We start from the raw sequence: 9,304 nt of genomic DNA, 5'->3' as shown, positions 1-9,304 counted from the left end.
GAGAAAAACAGCTTTGACAGAAGCTTCGAAATTTCTGTGAACTCTATTCTTCTGTCAACATACGGATGTCACTCCCTGGCAGGTGGAATCATCAGCAGAGTGTGCTCCCTAAGCATTGCTTAGATGAGGAAATGCTTCATTTTCCAAGCTTAGTTGTTGCAGCAAACTGCTGGGGAAGTTAATTGGTGAGTCTGGATATATCTAAAGCATGAAGGGCCCGCAATCGCCTCCCAGCATCCAATTCTTAGCAAATGGCTGTGTTTAGCAGCAAAGGGAAAGACGACCTACCACAGCTCCATGTCACAGCCAGTATCTTTGTAAGAAAAGATACTTTGATGCTTCCTTTTTCTTAGTGGCCTGTTGTCCTGCATAAGACATACTTACAGATTTATTTGGTCTCAGTTGTCCAATGAAAGAGGCATCAGAATTTCTTTCTCCAGTCAATGAACCACTAGAGACTCCCTCATTACCTTTAACTCTGAAATCGTCACTCAGAAATTTACAGGCCAACCTATAGCTCCCCAGAGAAACTCTGCATTACTTTGGTTTGCCTTTCTCTGATATGCCTGCCTTTTCCTATGTCGCCTTTTCCCCCATCAGAACTTCTTTTTTTATCCTGATGGCTCCAGTTCAGTTTATGCAGTGAAAAGTGTGAATGTATTAAAACACTTTTGGATGACATAAGCCCTTTTGAACATTTTCCACACAAACATGCATCAGGTATGCTCCCACCAGCACATCCCTGCCATTGTTGGAGCCAGGTCACAGTCTAGTCTCTGAGTAACAGAGGCATAGACATTCGTAGGGAGTTGTAAGGGTCTAAGAACTCATTACCCGGCTGTTGTGTGTGAACCTTGGCAGCCAGCTAAGGGGGATAGAATCAGAAAGGTAAAAGTGAGAAAACACATGGATTGACATAAAGACATTTTAATGTGTAAAAAAAAAAAAAAAAAAAAGGAAAAACAAGGGATGCAAAAGCAACTGCCCACCACCTCACTCAGTGGTAGCCATTGATAAACTCTCTCCCAGTTTCGTTCCTGAGCACAGTGTTACATGGTACAGAATATTCCCTTAGAGTCAGCTGTCTGACTGTGTCATTTCCCAATCTCTTTCCCATCTCTAGCCTGATTACTGGCAGGAGAAACAGAGAAAGCCTTGGTACTACGCAAGCACCATTCAGGAACAACAGAAAATGTGTGTGTTAAAAATGATGTTTGAGTCACAAATCAAAAAACACAGCACCATACAGACTGCTATGAAGAAAATTAATTCTCTTAGCTCAGCCCAGTACACCAGCTCATATGGTGACAGTAGTTTGGTTACACAAAACAATGCACAATCCCCTTCAATCAAGAGGACTGATACTATCCAAATGTGCTCCAGAAAAACTTGTCCTTTCCAATTGTATCTGTTGCTCTAAAACAGAGTAGGAGCTTTTCTACATATTTTAAATCCTCCCTGATATACTTAGGCCATCAGGAGAACTTAAGAATCACTGTTCCTTTACCTATCATCCATGAACTGACAGATGGGACTATTGGTCCTGCTGCCATGCAAGCTCTTCAGAGCCTCGTCTGGATGTATTTGGACTAAATGAAATTCGCTGTCTTATCATGTTCACAATACTCTCCCATCTCTTTCCTAGCTGTGGGATCTAAGAAGATAAAGGAGATGGCAACCAGGGACACTGGACATTATCCTTAGCAGGCTAGGATTAGAAAGCAGCCAGAAACCTCTTCTGGAGCAAGGACTGCAGGTTTCCACCCAGTGAGGCTCTGCCTCTGGGAGAGCGGGGGCTGGGGCTGTCCATGCCCAGCTCTTCAACTGTAAAGGTCTGGTTTGAGAGTGGGAAAGAAAAAGCCTGGGAGCAGGAAAAGGATATGGCATCACTCATGGGAGCCTTGCTAAAACTCTTTCCTGACAAGAGGGGTTGCATGCTTGGAAGACAGATTCCAGCAGTGCTGCAGCATCCAAAGAGCCAGCCTTGAGAGAGAGAGGGAGATTCTGAGAAAAAGGGAGAGATCCTGTAGATATCTAAGCTAGGGAAAATAGTATGCTCATACAGAGCCACAAAAGGCTCTTCAACAGCAACAGTGGAGAGAAAAAGTGGAGGTACCTGTGCTGCCTCTGCCGAGTGCTGTCACTGGCACAGCAGTACTGGCAGGACACACCATCACCAGCAGTGGTGGAGGTTTGCTCTGTAACAGGCAGCTCCCTGCCTTCCCTGCCTTTGTGAACCCTGAGCTATGCCATGGCTGTGGGGGGAAGCTATAATCCTTGTTCTCATGGCATGCAATCTCAGCCAACCTTTCAAGAGGAAAAGTTGCCAGACTTAGGATGTCAATCTCCTGGTGGCATCCATTTTTGAGTTAAATGACTTATATTACTTGAGAACAGAAAATTTGGTATGGAAGAGTAAGAAAGGGTAAACTAAAGAGTAAAGTGCTATATAAAATTTTGTGTTAGTAATGCCAAATGACTCATGGAAAACTTAATAATCACCTCACTTCAGTTTCAAAACAATGTAAAAATGTTTTTAGTCCCACGTCTTCACTTGCTTTCTTCCCCCACCCCTTTACAGAGACCATGTCTTGTGGCAGGGTACAGTTTCTCTGTGCCAGAGCTCAGGGCCAGAAGGGCTCAGCAAACACCAATTTGAATTTACTACGACATGCCCCACTGAGAATCTCTTCAGACAGATCAGTTTTGTTCTTTTTATATTAGACTACAGGTAAGTCTGGAGATTGGATTAACTTTTTTTTTAATCCAATTTTTTTGAGTGTAGACATTCACTTCAAGCAGCCAAAATTCACAGAAAAGCAGTCATGAGTTCTCATACCCATCATTACATACTTGTATCACATCCAGTACAGAGAGGGATTGGTCCTGAGGGGTTTGTCCAAGTTACCATACTACAGAGAAGAATCAGGAAAGCCAGATCTTTCAGCTGACCAATTTCATTGGAGTAGTTTTGGATTTATATAGCCAGTCAAGATCAGCAGATACTTAGACTCTGTTTTATCTGGAAAGAGACTAACTCTTAGCTGGACTTCATAAGCTAGCCTTCATCCAGGACCCAGCATCATATTCAAATGAATCAGAAGAGAGAGAACAGCAGAGGAGAGGAAAGTAAATGTTACAAAGATCTTGAAAGCCCCTGCCCCACCCCAAAATTTCTTTGCAATCTCATATGTGCACATACCAGAGGATGCATTTGAACTCAAATGTTAAGTTTCTAGATGATATTTCATCTGAAACTCTGTATTAATTTAATTCAAAAATAAAAACCTAAAAATCATTTCAGAAAAAATACGTCTTTCTCATGTAAAAGAAATTTGAAAGATCTGACTTTAATAATTTGTCTTGGTGCTAAAGCCATATATAAGCAAAAATCAGGGTTTGGATCAAACTGTTTGTTCTGATTGCTTTGTGCTGTAAGGTTATATTTTTTAAAACAGCCAAAATGGAATTCATGGTTCTGCACCACAGAGGGGGAGGAAACCCTGCTTCCCTGGTATTCATCTACTCTCTTCATCCCCATCTTCTCAGATCCTCTCTACCCAGCAGCCAGCTTTAGCACTTCTCTGCCTGCCGAGGAAGCTCATTTGACTCACTAAAATGGCCAAAAAAAAAAAGGGAAAAAAAGGGGTGCCTTCCCCTTCCCAAAGAAAAACAAGATTTTTTTTTTTGGCAGGGATTAAGCTAGCTTCTCTCCTGGTCAGAGGGATGCCAGCACTGTCTGCAGGGTTGGCTGATTGGTGGCTAAGGAAAGAAAGGCTCAGGCAGGGAAGTGCAGAGAGCAAGACTTCCCCCTTTTGGCAGCTGGAAGCTGTTAGTTCAGCTCAGAGTTGTAACTTTAATCCAAACCCTAAGTGAAGTGAAAAAGCTGGTTTTCATGCAGTTCTCTCTTTCCCAATCAGGCAAAACTTTGTGTTTTATCTTTGCATCTGGAGCAAGGGAATTGAAATTATCAGATGAGGTAAATTAGTGATTGACTCTCAAAATATAATTTGGTACTCATATCTTATATTTCATGTTTCTTTATATCGCTAAAAAGGGATCAACAAGAGTAATGCTGTCTGTATGTACTCTGTATTCCTAAGCACAAACCAATGTGCAAGTTCAGCTAAGTACATATTTAAAATATTTTCCAAAGTGTTCCCAGAAAAAATCAAAGGGATATTCATATTTGGTTCCTTCTGTAAAGACAGATTCACATCTATAGCTAGACATACATGTACAAAGACACTCAGGGTGATATGGACAGCTACATATGTGGATTCACCTTTTTTCACACTGTGTATGTGAAAGCAGGACAGAGACTAATTGCAGCAAACCAGAAACTATAGTAATTAATCTAATTCAGAAGTTACCAACCGTCTGAGAAGGGAAGAACAGAAATGGAATCATGTTTAAATGCAGCCCATTTTGCTTTGTTCTTCAACACAGTCTCATTCAAAATACTTTGGAATTTATGAGTCTACTGAAAGTGAGGTCTCATAATGTGCACAGCATGTTGCCAGTTAACTTGAATGAGCTTCTCCTCTGCTTTCTGTCTGATTGCTATAATAGTTTGCTTGAAAAGGGGCCTCTCCTTCAACAACACATGTATTATGAGAAAGTACAAAACCAGTCCATAAGCCATCCAGGTAGGTTTGTGCAGCTCACCTAAACATCTGCCTTCCAAAACATGATCTGGTGTCCCTTGAAGCAATTTGGAGCTGTGCATCTCTGCGGCACTCTGGCCCCAGCCTTGCAGCAGCACAATTCTTTGTCAGCCTTCCAGTGCTTCCTAGTGCAGTTCAAGAGACAAATGCTTGCTTGCTTGTGGGACTGCAGTGCTTTGATCTCCACTTCCAGATGGAACCAGAAGTGCTGAGGCACGTAGAGAAAACAAAACCAAATTTTTGCAATCCACAGGAAAGATGCCTAAGGATAATAGAAATATATTTCTTTATGCTGGCTGCTTTTTTTTTCTTTTTTCTTTTTTCTTTTTTTCTTTTTTTCTTTTTTTCTTTTTTTCTTTTTTTCTTTTTTTCTTTCTTTTTTTTTTTTTTGTGACAGCATCATAAGCTCAATCAAACAAAAATCTTTAAAACACCAGACAGAAAATAAGGATTGCAGATATCGCTTTTTTTTTTTTTTTAATCTCTTTGACATTTAATTCTCCCAAACACATAGACAAAGCTTCTTCTGATCTCAGTGGTACAGGATTTGACTCTAAAAGTTCAAACCACAAACAATGAAGCTATTACTCCTATGATTCATCTGACTCTCCACAGGAAAAAAAGAGTACCCTGTTCCTATAGCTGCAATGCTTACTGTACTTATTTATGAACTGATATGCAGTACTGGAATATCCAACATGTTTTATATACAGATTATCTCTATAGAACTGGAATATTGAAAGCACTCAGCTGTAAAAATTACTTTTAAAATCATTTATGCAATCTTTCACATGTTGATCTTTATTTCAGCTGCAGTGTTTGAAAGCTGTAGAGCTTTGTATATTCTTTTCAATTGATTTCACAACATTAATTTAATTTACAGTATCTTGCATTAGTCAGATTTATAAATAAGAAAGACTAGTTTGAGAAACACATTTGTTCTCAATATCCTTTCATTGCACTCTGCTCAGAAGTACTGGAATGACTCTTCTCCTCATCAGAGCTATTCAAACCCTTTAAGACATAGTGGCACTAACATTTTGAACTTATGCAAATAACCTGATATTTTGTCTGAAACTGACAGAAAAGGGAAAAAAGTTGCATTTATAGGAAAAATATTGCTTGATGCTTGACAGTTATGAAATGTGTTCTTTTTGCCCTCCTTCAGGTCACTGGGAATGAATTCCTGTCACCAACGTAGTATAAATCCTATGGTCGCTTAATAACCTGCACAACATATACTGGTCTCTATTTGTAGAGAAGACATACAAAGAGTATTTCATCTGAGAAGTCATACCTTGTTTTCACCATGAGCCTAGCTCTGAAACAGATGGGAGAGAGTGCCAAGGCTCAGCACATATTGGAGCTGCTGGCTTGGGATCCATGAGTGACACAGCCATCTGCTGATGTTTCCTCCCACTGTGTCCTGGGTGCAGAGCTGCAGCCAGGGCAGATGCTTCACGTAGTTGGATGCCCTTTGCATACTTAGAGAAGATCTTAATTTTCCCCCATCTCTTCTAGCTGCTGGAGCTGCAAGAGAAGCATTTCACTTAAGGAGGTTCCTATTTAGCTGTTCTGATTCCTGGGAGATTTCCCCCACTGCCAATTTAACACCACTGTCCCCACAGTAAGTCACAAGGGCTGAGGAGACCAATCTTGTCTTTCCCTGCTATAGTCCTGTTGGAGAAAAAAGATTTCATCAGAGATTGACTAGGATCACCCCTTCTCTTAACCATATGACCAGCAGACAGCCAAGACTAGATGAGGACAGAGCTTGGTTTTCCTCCCCAGGACACCCCATGACCTGGCTTTTAGACAGTGAAGAAGGACCAGGTGCACCAATGTGGTACCCAGCCTTGTCCCATGCCTGCATTAGCAGGATTGTATGGCTTGGTGGCAAACCCCACTGGTCTTCACAACACAGTCCAAATGCACATATCCTACCCTACTTATGGGAAGGAGGGGGTCACTGACAGCAAGAATGTCAACTATGATGTGTCTATTCTCAGGACAGGAAGAGATAGCCATTGTCCAGCACTGCTGGGCTTTGTGATTGAGGGTTGTCTTGCTCTTCCTTTTTTTTTTTTTTCTTTTTAATTAAACTGCAAGTTCTCATTGTCCTGGTAAATTCCAGTTTTTAATAAACTATGAGCTATTTAAATACTATTTAACTAGACATACTTTAGATTTGGAGAGCTGATGATGGCAAGAGGATCTGATGTGATGTGCAGCAAGTCCTTTGGCAGCTGTTTCAGAGACAGTATTTGAAAGAAATCCACACATCCACACAGAGACTATTAGGAAACCAAAGAAAAAGACATGTTAGGATCCAGGAGCAGGATATTTTAAAATGTTATCCATGTTTCAGGCACAGATCTTGTTAATTTAGGGTACTACGTGCCATAGTTCAGAAGCACCAAATATTAATGGATATTTTAGTTGATTTTAAGGCACCTCTGAATTGATTTTAAGGCAGTTTAGGAGGCACTCTTCCTCATCACTTGCTTACATATGGCAATAGACCAGGAGAATTATAGCAGTGTTATAAAAAACTACAACAATGTCGACATAAATTCCTACAGGAGACCTATGGAGGAATGAAGTGACTATATTTTCTGTATAATTAATTCTTTCCCACACAAAAATATTCTGCTTCTGTCAATAAACCTGTGTTTTAAAAAATCTCCATCTAGTTCCCCTCTTTGAAATGAAGGCTTACATGTGAAGTTTAAAATCACACTTATTCAAATGGTCAAAATTTTTCAGGCTGCATAATAATAGTCCCTTCATCTGGAATAATAGACATGTTTAGAATTACTTTGAGGATTTTTATTATTTGATTATTGAGGATTTTTATTATTTGATTATTTTTTCAAGGGGGAAATAATAAAAAGGGGGGAGTTAGAAATCCTAAGATAAATTCATTCATAAAACAGACATCATACCTTTTCCCCCAAGATTTTTAAACAGTGGAGTTTTTTGCTTTTGTTTTCTTCCTGTCACAGTGACCCTAATGACAGAAGAGTGATGATTATATTACTAAATGAAAGTAACTTACTTTAGCATTGTCACTATCACTTTAAGATTTATGTCCATAGTTGTCTGCCTAATTACTGTTCTTTATAACTGATACATCACAGAGATGCAAAAATACAAAAGCTACACTTGGCAGTGAGAGAAGTAAATTGGGTTTGTTCTCAATTATTTTTCCTATCAGTCTGCATTGAAAACAGTGCTCCCTATGCTCTGTGCTTTATTCCAGGGGGACGCACTTATGATCACACTGGGAAGGAGGCTCTATAAACCACAAACATTTGCCAGATTTGCCAGCACATCATTATTACACCACTCAGGATGCTTGACTTTTTTTCTGTTTTATGCACACAAAATTCACACTCAATGGGAAAAAAGGACATGACCAAGGCATGACTTAATCCCTCTTAGACTCATTGTACATTCCATTACTGTAGAGTTTCAGATATGCATATTTCTCTGATGTCCGTGTCTTAGTTTCAGCTGATAAAGGAACAGTTGGAGAAGATTTTACTTTTTGCTTACCCTGCCTTGACACAGTAGGTCGATTTGAGTGGAACTACTTCATCTGCCAGCAGTCAGCTACTTCCCATATTCAAGTAATCTTAATTAAAGTCTAGCTGAAGAAGAATACAAAATACATGAGAATTATACACATGGACCTGGTTAAAAAATTGTTATAATTCAACCACTGAACAACCAAGCAAAACCAGAACAAATCTGCAGCAGTGCAAACATGCATGTAAGCATGTTATATTAGAAAAACATGAAAATTATCATTAATGCTCCTTAACCAATGCCTTAGGAGAGCAAAGCATTAAAAGTATTATCTGAGAACTATGTAATATACAAGAAGTATAAAGAAATATCAAATGAAAATAAAGTTCAGACGATATTTTCATTATAATTTCTTTCTTTCCTATGAGTAGATAAAACAGACCATTTGTTAAAATTGAAATCAAAAAATCTGACCACAATTATCTTAAATGTGTTACTTATTAATATGCAAGGCTCTGTGTGGATATTGTCTCTGGAAATGCTCTTTTCAGATCTGGAATGAAGCTCTGCATTCCAACTCCCTGCAGCCCTTCTTGGGAGGCATGAGATTTTTACTTGTCCTAGCAAGCTGATGATATTTATCCATTCCAGTTATTCCAGCTAGTTTGTGCCACCCTCGATGGGTTGCAAAAACTGTGAGAAAGAATACAAAGCAGGATGCATATTCAATGCACAGGAGTAAGGCGACAGTGGCTTTGTCTGCTTGTGCATGGACTTATCTAGGAGTGCTTTATTCCTCCACGTGGCTATCTGTCAGAACTCAGCCCTGATGTGAGGGTTTTCAGGACACAGAATACAACTAGTCCAAAGGACAGTGTGGGAATAATTGCACTGCCATATCTCTCATGTTTGTGGAAACAAAAAGGCTGGGTGAATCCAACCTCTGATTCATCTGACTGTCGGGATCTCTCAAAGCCCCACCCTTTTGCTCACACAATTCTGGCTATTGTGATTCATTAAATTTAGTCCTATTAATGCTCATAAACATATTTTGGGAATGCTGACAATTTTCTTCTGGAATGGTGGTTTGTGAACAGTCTTTTTCC

The 9,304-nt window shown here is 39.7% G+C and overlaps 1 long non-coding RNA gene across 3 annotated transcripts; it reads right to left on the bottom strand.

Annotated features, from left to right (window-relative positions):
- Positions 1 to 1,009: 1,009 nt before the first annotated feature.
- Positions 1,010 to 8,931, bottom strand: LOC109144699. Of its 3 annotated transcripts, XR_005604016.1 has the most exons (6): positions 8,696 to 8,931; positions 8,226 to 8,320; positions 7,613 to 7,677; positions 6,849 to 6,961; positions 5,965 to 6,197; positions 1,010 to 4,929 (listed from the first exon to the last, which is right to left on the bottom strand). It is a non-coding gene; the product is annotated as an uncharacterized LOC109144699 (long non-coding RNA). The 3 variants fall into 3 exon arrangements; XR_005604015.1 differs by lacking the exon at positions 1,010 to 4,929 and having other exon boundaries at positions 5,167 to 6,197; XR_005604017.1 differs by lacking the exons at positions 1,010 to 4,929; positions 7,613 to 7,677 and having other exon boundaries at positions 5,167 to 6,197.
- Positions 8,932 to 9,304: the final 373 nt, after the last annotated feature.

Source organism: Corvus cornix, chromosome 3 (genome assembly GCF_000738735.6).
Source record: "Corvus cornix cornix isolate S_Up_H32 chromosome 3, ASM73873v5, whole genome shotgun sequence".
Lineage (NCBI taxonomy): Eukaryota > Metazoa > Chordata > Aves > Passeriformes > Corvidae > Corvus > Corvus cornix.
The sequence above is the reverse complement of the archived record's forward strand: the minus strand, read 5'-3'. Positions and strand labels throughout refer to the sequence as shown.